Below are 16,819 nucleotides of genomic sequence, written 5' to 3' on the forward strand. Positions count from 1 at the left end.
AAAAGCTAAAAACAGTTGATATAAATATAAGTTAAATACAAAGTTAAAAACAGTTGATATAAAAAACCCAAGTAAAAAACCCAAACAGGGTTATTTAAAATCACTCTAGCTGAGCCTGAGGAAGGACAAATAGTCTCCGAAACGTAGCTACAAGGGCTAGAGTGCTAAAATTCAATTTTTTGTCGCCAGGATTGGCAATGGTTAGTGGTTTATACAGGACGTGAGAGCCTAATTTTTTACTGGGATTTGAACCCAAGATTCGGGGAGGGGGACTAATTTTTAGGCCAGGGCATGCCTGGCAGGCCTGGGGAAGGGCCAGCATAAGGCCCGTGCACCTTCAGGGACCCCATTGAGGGTCCCTGACTCATTTCCCCTAACCTTACCCGCCTGTGCCTATGCTGGACCCGCTGTTTTTAACAGATCGACCTGGACCTGTCAAATGGCATTGCCCGCCGTGTGAGAACCCTAGAAGGAGGAAGCCCTCCCATGACATTTACCCTAACCCCAACCAGGGTGACCTTGCCTAACCCTAACCACATGTAACCCTATCCCAAGAAGGGGAGGGGCTACATAAATTTATATATGGGCGATAAATAGTTAAAAAAATTCATGCTGGAAAGGAAGGGGTTAAAAAAAGTTAAAAACATTGGATTAAAAACAAGTTAAAAAGCTAAAAACAGTTGATATAAATATAAGTTAAATACAAAGTTAAAAACAGTTGATATAAAAAACCCAAGTAAAAAACCCAAACAGGGTTATTTAAAATCACTCTAGCTGAGCCTGAGGAAGGACAAATAGTCTCCGAAACGTAGCTACAAGGGCTAGAGTGCTAAAATTCAATTTTTTGTCGCCAGGATTGGCAATGGTTAGTGGTTTATACAGGACGTGAGAGCCTAATTTTTTACTGGGATTTGAACCCAAGATTCGGGGAGGGGGACTAATTTTTAGGCCAGGGCATGCCTGGCAGGCCTGGGGAAGGGCCAGCATAAGGCCCGTGCACCTTCAGGGACCCCATTGAGGGTCCCTGACTCATTTCCCCTAACCTTACCCGCCTGTGCCTATGCTGGACCCGCTGTTTTTAACAGATCGACCTGGACCTGTCAAATGGCATTGCCCGCCGTGTGAGAACCCTAGAAGGAGGAAGCCCTCCCATGACATTTACCCTAACCCCAACCAGGGTGACCTTGCCTAACCCTAACCACATGTAACCCTATCCCAAGAAGGGGAGGGGCTACATAAATTTATATATGGGCGATAAATAGTTAAAAAAATTCATGCTGGAAAGGAAGGGGTTAAAAAAAGTTAAAAACATTGGATTAAAAACAAGTTAAAAAGCTAAAAACAGTTGATATAAATATAAGTTAAATACAAAGTTAAAAACAGTTGATATAAAAAACCCAAGTAAAAAACCCAAACAGGGTTATTTAAAATCACTCTAGCTGAGCCTGAGGAAGGACAAATAGTCTCCGAAACGTAGCTACAAGGGCTAGAGTGCTAAAATTCAATTTTTTGTCGCCAGGATTGGCAATGGTTAGTGGTTTATACAGGACGTGAGAGCCTAATTTTTTACTGGGATTTGAACCCAAGATTCGGGGAGGGGGACTAATTTTTAGGCCAGGGCATGCCTGGCAGGCCTGGGGAAGGGCCAGCATAAGGCCCGTGCACCTTCAGGGACCCCATTGAGGGTCCCTGACTCATTTCCCCTAACCTTACCCGCCTGTGCCTATGCTGGACCCGCTGTTTTTAACAGATCGACCTGGACCTGTCAAATGGCATTGCCCGCCGTGTGAGAACCCTAGAAGGAGGAAGCCCTCCCATGACATTTACCCTAACCCCAACCAGGGTGACCTTGCCTAACCCTAACCACATGTAACCCTATCCCAAGAAGGGGAGGGGCTACATAAATTTATATATGGGCGATAAATAGTTAAAAAAATTCATGCTGGAAAGGAAGGGGTTAAAAAAAGTTAAAAACATTGGATTAAAAACAAGTTAAAAAGCTAAAAACAGTTGATATAAATATAAGTTAAATACAAAGTTAAAAACAGTTGATATAAAAAACCCAAGTAAAAAACCCAAACAGGGTTATTTAAAATCACTCTAGCTGAGCCTGAGGAAGGACAAATAGTCTCCGAAACGTAGCTACAAGGGCTAGAGTGCTAAAATTCAATTTTTTGTCGCCAGGATTGGCAATGGTTAGTGGTTTATACAGGACGTGAGAGCCTAATTTTTTACTGGGATTTGAACCCAAGATTCGGGGAGGGGGACTAATTTTTAGGCCAGGGCATGCCTGGCAGGCCTGGGGAAGGGCCAGCATAAGGCCCGTGCACCTTCAGGGACCCCATTGAGGGTCCCTGACTCATTTCCCCTAACCTTACCCGCCTGTGCCTATGCTGGACCCGCTGTTTTTAACAGATCGACCTGGACCTGTCAAATGGCATTGCCCGCCGTGTGAGAACCCTAGAAGGAGGAAGCCCTCCCATGACATTTACCCTAACCCCAACCAGGGTGACCTTGCCTAACCCTAACCACATGTAACCCTATCCCAAGAAGGGGAGGGGCTACATAAATTTATATATGGGCGATAAATAGTTAAAAAAATTCATGCTGGAAAGGAAGGGGTTAAAAAAAGTTAAAAACATTGGATTAAAAACAAGTTAAAAAGCTAAAAACAGTTGATATAAATATAAGTTAAATACAAAGTTAAAAACAGTTGATATAAAAAACCCAAGTAAAAAACCCAAACAGGGTTATTTAAAATCACTCTAGCTGAGCCTGAGGAAGGACAAATAGTCTCCGAAACGTAGCTACAAGGGCTAGAGTGCTAAAATTCAATTTTTTGTCGCCAGGATTGGCAATGGTTAGTGGTTTATACAGGACGTGAGAGCCTAATTTTTTACTGGGATTTGAACCCAAGATTCGGGGAGGGGGACTAATTTTTAGGCCAGGGCATGCCTGGCAGGCCTGGGGAAGGGCCAGCATAAGGCCCGTGCACCTTCAGGGACCCCATTGAGGGTCCCTGACTCATTTCCCCTAACCTTACCCGCCTGTGCCTATGCTGGACCCGCTGTTTTTAACAGATCGACCTGGACCTGTCAAATGGCATTGCCCGCCGTGTGAGAACCCTAGAAGGAGGAAGCCCTCCCATGACATTTACCCTAACCCCAACCAGGGTGACCTTGCCTAACCCTAACCACATGTAACCCTATCCCAAGAAGGGGAGGGGCTACATAAATTTATATATGGGCGATAAATAGTTAAAAAAATTCATGCTGGAAAGGAAGGGGTTAAAAAAAGTTAAAAACATTGGATTAAAAACAAGTTAAAAAGCTAAAAACAGTTGATATAAATATAAGTTAAATACAAAGTTAAAAACAGTTGATATAAAAAACCCAAGTAAAAAACCCAAACAGGGTTATTTAAAATCACTCTAGCTGAGCCTGAGGAAGGACAAATAGTCTCCGAAACGTAGCTACAAGGGCTAGAGTGCTAAAATTCAATTTTTTGTCGCCAGGATTGGCAATGGTTAGTGGTTTATACAGGACGTGAGAGCCTAATTTTTTACTGGGATTTGAACCCAAGATTCGGGGAGGGGGACTAATTTTTAGGCCAGGGCATGCCTGGCAGGCCTGGGGAAGGGCCAGCATAAGGCCCGTGCACCTTCAGGGACCCCATTGAGGGTCCCTGACTCATTTCCCCTAACCTTACCCGCCTGTGCCTATGCTGGACCCGCTGTTTTTAACAGATCGACCTGGACCTGTCAAATGGCATTGCCCGCCGTGTGAGAACCCTAGAAGGAGGAAGCCCTCCCATGACATTTACCCTAACCCCAACCAGGGTGACCTTGCCTAACCCTAACCACATGTAACCCTATCCCAAGAAGGGGAGGGGCTACATAAATTTATATATGGGCGATAAATAGTTAAAAAAATTCATGCTGGAAAGGAAGGGGTTAAAAAAAGTTAAAAACATTGGATTAAAAACAAGTTAAAAAGCTAAAAACAGTTGATATAAATATAAGTTAAATACAAAGTTAAAAACAGTTGATATAAAAAACCCAAGTAAAAAACCCAAACAGGGTTATTTAAAATCACTCTAGCTGAGCCTGAGGAAGGACAAATAGTCTCCGAAACGTAGCTACAAGGGCTAGAGTGCTAAAATTCAATTTTTTGTCGCCAGGATTGGCAATGGTTAGTGGTTTATACAGGACGTGAGAGCCTAATTTTTTACTGGGATTTGAACCCAAGATTCGGGGAGGGGGACTAATTTTTAGGCCAGGGCATGCCTGGCAGGCCTGGGGAAGGGCCAGCATAAGGCCCGTGCACCTTCAGGGACCCCATTGAGGGTCCCTGACTCATTTCCCCTAACCTTACCCGCCTGTGCCTATGCTGGACCCGCTGTTTTTAACAGATCGACCTGGACCTGTCAAATGGCATTGCCCGCCGTGTGAGAACCCTAGAAGGAGGAAGCCCTCCCATGACATTTACCCTAACCCCAACCAGGGTGACCTTGCCTAACCCTAACCACATGTAACCCTATCCCAAGAAGGGGAGGGGCTACATAAATTTATATATGGGCGATAAATAGTTAAAAAAATTCATGCTGGAAAGGAAGGGGTTAAAAAAAGTTAAAAACATTGGATTAAAAACAAGTTAAAAAGCTAAAAACAGTTGATATAAATATAAGTTAAATACAAAGTTAAAAACAGTTGATATAAAAAACCCAAGTAAAAAACCCAAACAGGGTTATTTAAAATCACTCTAGCTGAGCCTGAGGAAGGACAAATAGTCTCCGAAACGTAGCTACAAGGGCTAGAGTGCTAAAATTCAATTTTTTGTCGCCAGGATTGGCAATGGTTAGTGGTTTATACAGGACGTGAGAGCCTAATTTTTTACTGGGATTTGAACCCAAGATTCGGGGAGGGGGACTAATTTTTAGGCCAGGGCATGCCTGGCAGGCCTGGGGAAGGGCCAGCATAAGGCCCGTGCACCTTCAGGGACCCCATTGAGGGTCCCTGACTCATTTCCCCTAACCTTACCCGCCTGTGCCTATGCTGGACCCGCTGTTTTTAACAGATCGACCTGGACCTGTCAAATGGCATTGCCCGCCGTGTGAGAACCCTAGAAGGAGGAAGCCCTCCCATGACATTTACCCTAACCCCAACCAGGGTGACCTTGCCTAACCCTAACCACATGTAACCCTATCCCAAGAAGGGGAGGGGCTACATAAATTTATATATGGGCGATAAATAGTTAAAAAAATTCATGCTGGAAAGGAAGGGGTTAAAAAAAGTTAAAAACATTGGATTAAAAACAAGTTAAAAAGCTAAAAACAGTTGATATAAATATAAGTTAAATACAAAGTTAAAAACAGTTGATATAAAAAACCCAAGTAAAAAACCCAAACAGGGTTATTTAAAATCACTCTAGCTGAGCCTGAGGAAGGACAAATAGTCTCCGAAACGTAGCTACAAGGGCTAGAGTGCTAAAATTCAATTTTTTGTCGCCAGGATTGGCAATGGTTAGTGGTTTATACAGGACGTGAGAGCCTAATTTTTTACTGGGATTTGAACCCAAGATTCGGGGAGGGGGACTAATTTTTAGGCCAGGGCATGCCTGGCAGGCCTGGGGAAGGGCCAGCATAAGGCCCGTGCACCTTCAGGGACCCCATTGAGGGTCCCTGACTCATTTCCCCTAACCTTACCCGCCTGTGCCTATGCTGGACCCGCTGTTTTTAACAGATCGACCTGGACCTGTCAAATGGCATTGCCCGCCGTGTGAGAACCCTAGAAGGAGGAAGCCCTCCCATGACATTTACCCTAACCCCAACCAGGGTGACCTTGCCTAACCCTAACCACATGTAACCCTATCCCAAGAAGGGGAGGGGCTACATAAATTTATATATGGGCGATAAATAGTTAAAAAAATTCATGCTGGAAAGGAAGGGGTTAAAAAAGTTAAAAACATTGGATTAAAAACAAGTTAAAAAGCTAAAAACAGTTGATATAAATATAAGTTAAATACAAAGTTAAAAACAGTTGATATAAAAAACCCAAGTAAAAAACCCAAACAGGGTTATTTAAAATCACTCTAGCTGAGCCTGAGGAAGGACAAATAGTCTCCGAAACGTAGCTACAAGGGCTAGAGTGCTAAAATTCAATTTTTTGTCGCCAGGATTGGCAATGGTTAGTGGTTTATACAGGACGTGAGAGCCTAATTTTTTACTGGGATTTGAACCCAAGATTCGGGGAGGGGGACTAATTTTTAGGCCAGGGCATGCCTGGCAGGCCTGGGGAAGGGCCAGCATAAGGCCCGTGCACCTTCAGGGACCCCATTGAGGGTCCCTGACTCATTTCCCCTAACCTAACCCTAACCCTAACCCTAACCCTAACCCTAACCCCAACCCTGGTGATTTCTAACATAGCCCCAGCCTGGTATCTAAGCCCTGACTCCAACCCCAGATCCTATCCTAACCCTAATTGACGGCTTCTATCCCCGATAAATTGTCCCTAGAGGACCCCATCCCAAGTAGGGTTGATATATTTTCCATACGGCCTATGATCTCCCACATAAGGCAGAAGAAACGTATGAGGTACGAAGTTGCGTGTCCGGGAAGAAGTACGGAGAGTAGGAAGGTGATGTGAAGGGAAGTGGATAAGGGAATGATTCAGTTCCTGAGGGAGTTTGATGGAAAACAGTAGGATGGTGTTAATTGGAGTGCTTGTGCAACATTATACTTACCTGTACTTACCTGGAACCTGCAAAAAAGAAAAAACCTGAAAAAGAGAAGAAAAGTTAATTAGAAAACTTGATAAAATCAAATAGGATAAAAAACAATTGGATACCTACCTCATAAGACTTCCAAGCCGGGAGCAGAGACAGCAGGAACCTGTAAAAGAAGAAAAGTTAATTAAAACATGTTACAGAAAACCAAATAGGGTTAAAACAATTACATACTTACCTCATAAGACTTCCAAGCAGGGAGCAGAGATGGAACCTAAACAAAGGAAACAGAAAAAACAAATAGAGAAGAGTTAAAGAAGCAAACAGATGGATCAGTTCTCTGTGTGCACGTGGCAGCCTGAAGAAGTCACAATACAGACGAAACGTCGCGACGCCCGTGCACAACAACAAAACCGGTTAAAAGAAGACAAAGAAACCTAAATAATGGAGAACAAAATCATACTTGATATAACTAAGGCAAACAAAATCATACTTGATATAACTAAGGCGAACTGATCCTAAACTAAAAATTATAATTTATACTTGATATAACTAAGGCGAAACCAACCTAAATCGAGAAGGGGGTGGAGGATTTGTTCCTCCCCCAGGAAGGACCGTGCACTACAGGGTCCACTAAGGTGGATCCTGTCTCAAACCCCTCACCTAACCAGCCAGTGCCTCCGGGGGGCCCCGGGACTGGTCCTCCATCCCAGTTAAGCTAAATTGAGCTATTTTTATGCTAATCTAAGCTATCCCTATGCTAAACTAAGCTAATGTCATTTCTACTTTTGCCCTAACCATAACCACTCGAATTCTGGCCTAACCCCAACCCTGGTGAATTTTAATAAGCTAAATTATGCTAATCTAAGCTATTTCCATGCTAAACTAAGCTAAGGTAACCTCTATTCTGGCCCTAACCATAACCATTCGGAATTTAGCCTAACCCCAACCCTGGTGATTTCTAACATAGCCCCAGCCTGGTATCTAAGCCCTGACTCCAACCCCAGATCCTATCCTAACCCTAATTGACGGCTTCTATCCCCGATAAATTGTCCCTAGAGGACCCCATCCCAAGTAGGGTTGATATATTTTCCATACGGCCTATGATCTCCCACATAAGGCAGAAGAAACGTATGAGGTACGAAGTTGCGTGTCCGGGAAGAAGTACGGAGAGTAGGAAGGTGATGTGAAGGGAAGTGGATAAGGGAATGATTCAGTTCCTGAGGGAGTTTGATGGAAAACAGTAGGATGGTGTTAATTGGAGTGCTTGTGCAACATTATACTTACCTGTACTTACCTGGAACCTGCAAAAAAGAAAAAACCTGAAAAAGAGAAGAAAAGTTAATTAGAAAACTTGATAAAATCAAATAGGATAAAAAACAATTGGATACCTACCTCATAAGACTTCCAAGCCGGGAGCAGAGACAGCAGGAACCTGTAAAAGAAGAAAAGTTAATTAAAACATGTTACAGAAAACCAAATAGGGTTAAAACAATTACATACTTACCTCATAAGACTTCCAAGCAGGGAGCAGAGATGGAACCTAAACAAAGGAAACAGAAAAAACAAATAGAGAAGAGTTAAAGAAGCAAACAGATGGATCAGTTCTCTGTGTGCACGTGGCAGCCTGAAGAAGTCACAATACAGACGAAACGTCGCGACGCCCGTGCACAACAACAAAACCGGTTAAAAGAAGACAAAGAAACCTAAATAATGGAGAACAAAATCATACTTGATATAACTAAGGCAAACAAAATCATACTTGATATAACTAAGGCGAACTGATCCTAAACTAAAAATTATAATTTATACTTGATATAACTAAGGCGAAACCAACCTAAATCGAGAAGGGGGTGGAGGATTTGTTCCTCCCCCAGGAAGGACCGTGCACTACAGGGTCCACTAAGGTGGATCCTGTCTCAAACCCCTCACCTAACCAGCCAGTGCCTCCGGGGGGCCCCGGGACTGGTCCTCCATCCCAGTTAAGCTAAATTGAGCTATTTTTATGCTAATCTAAGCTATCCCTATGCTAAACTAAGCTAATGTCATTTCTACTTTTGCCCTAACCATAACCACTCGAATTCTGGCCTAACCCCAACCCTGGTGAATTTTAATAAGCTAAATTATGCTAATCTAAGCTATTTCCATGCTAAACTAAGCTAAGGTAACCTCTATTCTGGCCCTAACCATAACCATTCGGAATTTAGCCTAACCCCAACCCTGGTGATTTCTAACATAGCCCCAGCCTGGTATCTAAGCCCTGACTCCAACCCCAGATCCTATCCTAACCCTAATTGACGGCTTCTATCCCCGATAAATTGTCCCTAGAGGACCCCATCCCAAGTAGGGTTGATATATTTTCCATACGGCCTATGATCTCCCACATAAGGCAGAAGAAACGTATGAGGTACGAAGTTGCGTGTCCGGGAAGAAGTACGGAGAGTAGGAAGGTGATGTGAAGGGAAGTGGATAAGGGAATGATTCAGTTCCTGAGGGAGTTTGATGGAAAACAGTAGGATGGTGTTAATTGGAGTGCTTGTGCAACATTATACTTACCTGTACTTACCTGGAACCTGCAAAAAAGAAAAAACCTGAAAAAGAGAAGAAAAGTTAATTAGAAAACTTGATAAAATCAAATAGGATAAAAAACAATTGGATACCTACCTCATAAGACTTCCAAGCCGGGAGCAGAGACAGCAGGAACCTGTAAAAGAAGAAAAGTTAATTAAAACATGTTACAGAAAACCAAATAGGGTTAAAACAATTACATACTTACCTCATAAGACTTCCAAGCAGGGAGCAGAGATGGAACCTAAACAAAGGAAACAGAAAAAACAAATAGAGAAGAGTTAAAGAAGCAAACAGATGGATCAGTTCTCTGTGTGCACGTGGCAGCCTGAAGAAGTCACAATACAGACGAAACGTCGCGACGCCCGTGCACAACAACAAAACCGGTTAAAAGAAGACAAAGAAACCTAAATAATGGAGAACAAAATCATACTTGATATAACTAAGGCAAACAAAATCATACTTGATATAACTAAGGCGAACTGATCCTAAACTAAAAATTATAATTTATACTTGATATAACTAAGGCGAAACCAACCTAAATCGAGAAGGGGGTGGAGGATTTGTTCCTCCCCCAGGAAGGACCGTGCACTACAGGGTCCACTAAGGTGGATCCTGTCTCAAACCCCTCACCTAACCAGCCAGTGCCTCCGGGGGGCCCCGGGACTGGTCCTCCATCCCAGTTAAGCTAAATTGAGCTATTTTTATGCTAATCTAAGCTATCCCTATGCTAAACTAAGCTAATGTCATTTCTACTTTTGCCCTAACCATAACCACTCGAATTCTGGCCTAACCCCAACCCTGGTGAATTTTAATAAGCTAAATTATGCTAATCTAAGCTATTTCCATGCTAAACTAAGCTAAGGTAACCTCTATTCTGGCCCTAACCATAACCATTCGGAATTTAGCCTAACCCCAACCCTGGTGATTTCTAACATAGCCCCAGCCTGGTATCTAAGCCCTGACTCCAACCCCAGATCCTATCCTAACCCTAATTGACGGCTTCTATCCCCGATAAATTGTCCCTAGAGGACCCCATCCCAAGTAGGGTTGATATATTTTCCATACGGCCTATGATCTCCCACATAAGGCAGAAGAAACGTATGAGGTACGAAGTTGCGTGTCCGGGAAGAAGTACGGAGAGTAGGAAGGTGATGTGAAGGGAAGTGGATAAGGGAATGATTCAGTTCCTGAGGGAGTTTGATGGAAAACAGTAGGATGGTGTTAATTGGAGTGCTTGTGCAACATTATACTTACCTGTACTTACCTGGAACCTGCAAAAAAGAAAAAACCTGAAAAAGAGAAGAAAAGTTAATTAGAAAACTTGATAAAATCAAATAGGATAAAAAACAATTGGATACCTACCTCATAAGACTTCCAAGCCGGGAGCAGAGACAGCAGGAACCTGTAAAAGAAGAAAAGTTAATTAAAACATGTTACAGAAAACCAAATAGGGTTAAAACAATTACATACTTACCTCATAAGACTTCCAAGCAGGGAGCAGAGATGGAACCTAAACAAAGGAAACAGAAAAAACAAATAGAGAAGAGTTAAAGAAGCAAACAGATGGATCAGTTCTCTGTGTGCACGTGGCAGCCTGAAGAAGTCACAATACAGACGAAACGTCGCGACGCCCGTGCACAACAACAAAACCGGTTAAAAGAAGACAAAGAAACCTAAATAATGGAGAACAAAATCATACTTGATATAACTAAGGCAAACAAAATCATACTTGATATAACTAAGGCGAACTGATCCTAAACTAAAAATTATAATTTATACTTGATATAACTAAGGCGAAACCAACCTAAATCGAGAAGGGGGTGGAGGATTTGTTCCTCCCCCAGGAAGGACCGTGCACTACAGGGTCCACTAAGGTGGATCCTGTCTCAAACCCCTCACCTAACCCTAACCCTAACCCTAACCCTTACCTTTATGATAATGCTTAATACTTAAACGAATACTTACCTTTTATAAATACAAACCTGTAAACGAGTTACTTACCTAAATATACTTACCTCTGTCTCCGATCCTCAACTCATGCCGTTCTTGACCTAAAACTTGACCACAGACTTCTTGACTCTCTGCTCCTCAACCGACTTCCAATGGGGAAGACTCTAATTGGACGAGTGACACACAGCGGGACATGATCAATCCCGTCTGGACCTCCCTCGGGCGAGGGTGTCTGGTGGTAATGGTCGAAACACCCGTAGACCCCGAGGTCCACCACTGATGATGTGTCTCAAATTTAGTCTCTACACCACCTGACTAGGTTTTCAAGGGGCTACTTTAATTGGTTGACTCAGAGGACTTCCAGACGCCGAACTGACAATTAACTTAACACCATCCCAACCGACACCCAAAACCTAACAGTCAATTTAGAACTCTATCTTAACTTGGTACTTCAATTTAAACCTAAAAGACTCCGTTCGGTTCCGCATTGAGGCAACAAATAATCAATTTGACCCAAAGAGTAATGCATAGCGGGAGGAGGTCGTCCGAGTGACATGCGCCGGCCCGTGCCTTACCTTTAGTTCTCTACACCAAACCGTGAGTATCGTTGGATGCCACGGGGGGAACCATCGAGATAGATTATCTATACCTAACCCTAACCCTAACCCTTTTGTTTAATTCATTTTAATTCATTTCATTTCATTTCATTAAAAAACCAAGATTGGTGGGAAGATTTTATTTTTTTATTAATAAATAACAAAGGCGAAACCAGACAGGACATCAAAAAAACAACAACAACAGAAATACATAAGCATACACGAACAAACAAATACATAACAACACACAAAGATAAACATATAACAACATACATACAACAACAAGAACATGGATGACGGTGGCGAGTGGACCGTGGTCCGCCACGGGAGACGAAGGGGAGGTCAAGGGTCACGCCATTGGGACCAAGGGCGTGGGGGGAACTGGGGGAAGGCCCGTGCACCTCCTGGCCCAACAAGGGGACAGGCCAAACTCTTTTTTCCTAACCCTAACCCTAACCCTAACCCCATAACCACGCTCTCTCTCCCAACCATAACCATGCCCTCTCTCCTAACCATAACAACGCCCTCCCCTTTAACCCTGGCCGTACTCCCGCCCCTGGTCTGGGCCGCGCTCCACCTCCTGTGCTGGGGCACTCCCCATCTCCCGCTGCCATCTCCGGCCCCCATCGTGGTCCCTCTGTCCGCTCTCCGGCTCTTGCCAACCCTAGGCCGGGGGCAGCTTGGACATCGAGGCCCCCCCCACAGCCCACGGCAGAAGCCGGGGCAAAAACTGTGGGGGGGAGAGCTAACCCTGGGGGGGGTGGGATGCTGAGTGTGCGGGCGGAGGTGCATGTGGTGCGGGGTGGGGGGGGAGTGGAGGTGCTGCAGCCTATGATAGAGGGCCAGCTTCCCTTGGGGGTGAGTCGGGGGGTTGTGGAGCAGGGGGAGGAGGGGGGACGACGGAGGAGTGCTGCTGGGGGGGGGGAGGGTGAGGAGGAGGAGATGTCTGACGACTCCTTCTTGGATGCGGTGGGGAGAGTGGAGAGCAGAGCTCCCCACTCTAATGTAGTTGTTTTAATACCGGACGTGATTGAAGACAGACAATCAGGACAGAGCATGATACAGACTACGGATGGAATCCTGGGGAGCAGAGAGGGGGCTCCTGCTAGCACAGGGGCTACTCTCACTAGCCCGCTGGGCGGGTGGGGCCTTCTCTCTGCCTCCCAGGTTTTGAGTAGAAGACCAACTCGCCATCAGATGACCTCTCAGAAAATCAGGCTCTGGGCCTTGACAGTGACACAGCCGATGCTGGTGATCGGAGACTCCAACCTGTCCAGAATTCCTGATTATCAGCATTCATCGGTGCAGGTGGATAGTTTTCCTGGAGCCCAGATACATCATCTGAAGGGGGTGCTGGAAAAATTAGATGTCTGCTCTACTGCTCAAAAGGTCGTGCTCTCGGTTGGCCTGAATAATTGTTTAAGAAATAATCTTATGGAGACCATCAAAAAACAATTTCAACAGCTGAGGGCATGTGCCTGTAGAGTGTTTCCTCACGCACAGATTTTTGTGCCACTGATCCAGTGCTCAGATAAACTGCCACAGAGTGTGCGAGCTCTGGTAGAACAAACAAATATTTTTCTGTTGGAACACTTTAAAACTCTGAACATGGTGGAGGACCACCAGTTCAGAGTGCACAGTCACGACCCGGTACATTGGACAGCCAAAACGGCATTAAACATCTTTGAATCTTGGATGAAACAATTAAACTAAGGAGAGGGGGAACGACATCGTTCACCCCCACACATTCTAATGTGCTTAATTTATCTCGTTTTGTTGTGTTAAATCAGGCTGAACAAAAACTGCTGGAGAAGGGCCTCTCTTTTATTCCAACTCCACTAAAAGTGGATAGAAACGACTTCAAAAGAGATCTATATGAGTATCACAGGCGTCTGAAACTATTAAATCATTTTGAATATACTACGGACTCGGGTCCGATGTTGTTTGTGGAGCCCTCGAGGTGGGAACCTGAGTGGGATGCAGTGCCGGAGCCACTGCAGAGGCTGATTGGGCTGGACCTGCGGGGACTCCAGGGGACCCGAGCCGTTAATGTAGATGAGGATAATCTGTGTGTGGAACAGCGACAAGCGCTGGAAGAACTCAAAAAACGAGAGGATATAGTCATAAAGCCTGCGGACAAGGGATCAAAAATAGTTATTATGGATAGAACACAATATCTCATTGAAGCAAACAGACAACTGAGTAATTCAGTTCATTACAGGCCACTGTCACACTACCTACAGTCGGAGACACAGGTGCTGACCCGGAGGATCGTGGAGGAACTGTACGTGAAGAAATACATCTCTTCTAAACAGAGATTTTATCTGTTTGGTCAAGATCCGCCACGTCCAAGGAAATTCTATCTGCTTCCAAAAATCCATAAGGATCCCAGCACTTGGACAGTTCCTCATGAGATTCCTCCGGGTCGGCCCATTGTCTCCGACTGTGGGAGTGAATCATATAGGGTAGCTGAATATATTGACTATTTTTTGAATCCCTTGTCCCAGAAACATGACAGCTACATTAAAGATACATATGAGTTTGTTTCAAAAATTAAATCTGTGGAGGTTTGTCCTGGAGCCATGCTCTTCTCTATAGATATAGACGCCCTGTACACAAATATAGACACTCAACTTGGTTTAAAAGCGGTTCAACAGGTTTTCAAAAAATACCCGGATCCAGCTAGACCAGATGAGGCCCTTCTCCAGCTTTTAAAACTAGGTTTAACAAAAAATGACTTTGAGTTTGATTCTAAATATTATTTACAGGTACATGGGACGGCCATGGGGAAGAAGTTTGCCCCGGCATATGCCAACATTTATATGGCTGCCTGGGAGCAGACTGTCTTCCCCAAGTGCCCTCAGGTCCCCATATTGTATATGAGGTACCTGGATGACATATTTGGAGTCTGGACTCACTCAGAGCCTGAATTTAAACATTTCATTAGCATCCTGAATAACCATCATGACTCAATTAAATTCAATTCAATTCAATTCAATTTTATTTGTATAGCGCCAAATCATAATATACATTATCTCAAGGCACTTTACAGGGTAAGGTCAAGACCTTACTTTGTTACAGAATAAACCCAACAGTTCCCACAAAGAGCAAGCGCTTGGCGACAGGGGGGAGGAAAAACTCCCTTTTAACAGGAAGAAACCTCCAACAGAACCGGGCTCGGGGTGGGCGGCCGTCTGCCTCGACCGGTTGGGTTTAGGAGAAGATAGAAAGAGGGGGAGGGGGAGGAGAGGGGAGAGAGAGAGAGACCAGGAACAGCTGTGTCGGTAATGGTGTTATCAATAATAATGACAGGTAACAGTGGTTAATAGTAAAGATGAGTAGTGGTGGATCTGGATCCTGCTGCTCCCGGGGCAGAGATACCTGCAGAATGAGGACAGAGAGAGGGAGAGAGAGGAGAAGCACAAACTACAGGAGAGAAAAAATACAAAGTTAATGGCATGAAGTTATCGAGAGAGAGAGGGGGAGAGAGACAGAAATAGAGAGAGAGCGCCCAGTGAATCATGGGAATCCCCCAGCAGTCTAGCTCTATAGCAGCATAACTAAGGGATGGGTCAGGACATACCCGAGCCAGCCCTAACTATAAGCTTTACTAAACAAGACAGTTTTAAGCCTGATCTTAAAGGTAGAGAGGGTGTCTGCCTCCCGAACCCACACTGGGAGCTGGTTCCACAGGAAAAGTAAAGTATAATTTACAAACAGAAAAAATTGAATTTTTAGACACTGAAGTTTTTGTCATGAAGGAGAGCGCAGAAAAGTGGAGACTGGGAACCAGAGTCTATTTTAAACCAATAGACACACACGCTTTGTTACACAAAAACAGCTTTCATCCAAAACACACTTTTAAGGGGATTGTGAAGTCCCAACTTATAAGGTTTAATAGGATTTGTACAAGGCCGGAGGATGTGGAGATGGCCACCAGGACTCTCTTTAAAGCTCTCAGGAGGAGAGGCTACAGCCGCACTTTTCTGCCACCTTCCTGTCAAAAGATATTCACCAAACACATACTGCACCGGGGTGCAACTCCTGCTAACACCCCCTATCATATTCTTAATATTGCCCTTATATACAGAATATTTATTCTCTTGTGTTAATATTCATGTCATTGATTTAAGTTATTCAAGTTATTGTCAAATTTATATCCAGGTCATACAGATGCCAAGGACACAGGAAAGGACCCATAATCATATTCACATACACAGGCTGGATGATTGAAGTCACATTTTTAACAAGTGCACCAGGATTACAGTCATTCAGATGGGTAAAATGGCAGGCAGGAATCCAGGAACATAGGCAACAAGAAATATAAAGAAAATTAAGAAACACAATCATGACCAAAACAAATGCAGATAGTAAATCCTCTGGGAAACACAAGGGAACACAAACTGTTTAAATTACATCAGGTGGAACAGAGATACACACAAGGGCAGAAGGCTAATACATAGGTGAAACACATTAAAGTGGAGCAGGTAATCAAGAAGGTGGGAAGGGCAGGAAGCAATACAACCCACAGACACACAAGGAAAGTAATTTCAAAATAATGTAGGGAACACAGTTACTAAGAGGGCATATCATGACAGGTTATCAATACTCTTGACCTTAGATATCCAGATAAGCAGCCCTGGAAGATTGTTATCCACTTTATTGGTGCTCTGGAATATTCACATCCTTAATATTGCTGATCTAGTTGTCATGCCCATTTTATTCATACTATGGAACATGTGTATCTGGGATCCCAATCCGCTGGAATGTCATTACCCAGGTTACTGATAATCTTGTGTTTTAATATACAGGTTATTGATACTGTGATACGTCATCATTTTGGTGGTTGATTCTCTGTTACCTAGCTAAATGTCATATAAAATGGCAACTGGAAAATTATTAAAAAGGCGTCACCCTATAATCCACACTTCTTGGGAATTTCTTTGAGCGCCAAACTTGGTTGTAGAGCAATAACATCTA

This window comes from Trachinotus anak, unplaced genomic scaffold, assembly GCF_046630095.1.
Source record: "Trachinotus anak isolate AG129_WGS33_773 ecotype Australia unplaced genomic scaffold, CSIRO_AGI_Tana_v1 ptg000039l, whole genome shotgun sequence".
Lineage (NCBI taxonomy): Eukaryota > Metazoa > Chordata > Actinopteri > Carangiformes > Carangidae > Trachinotus > Trachinotus anak.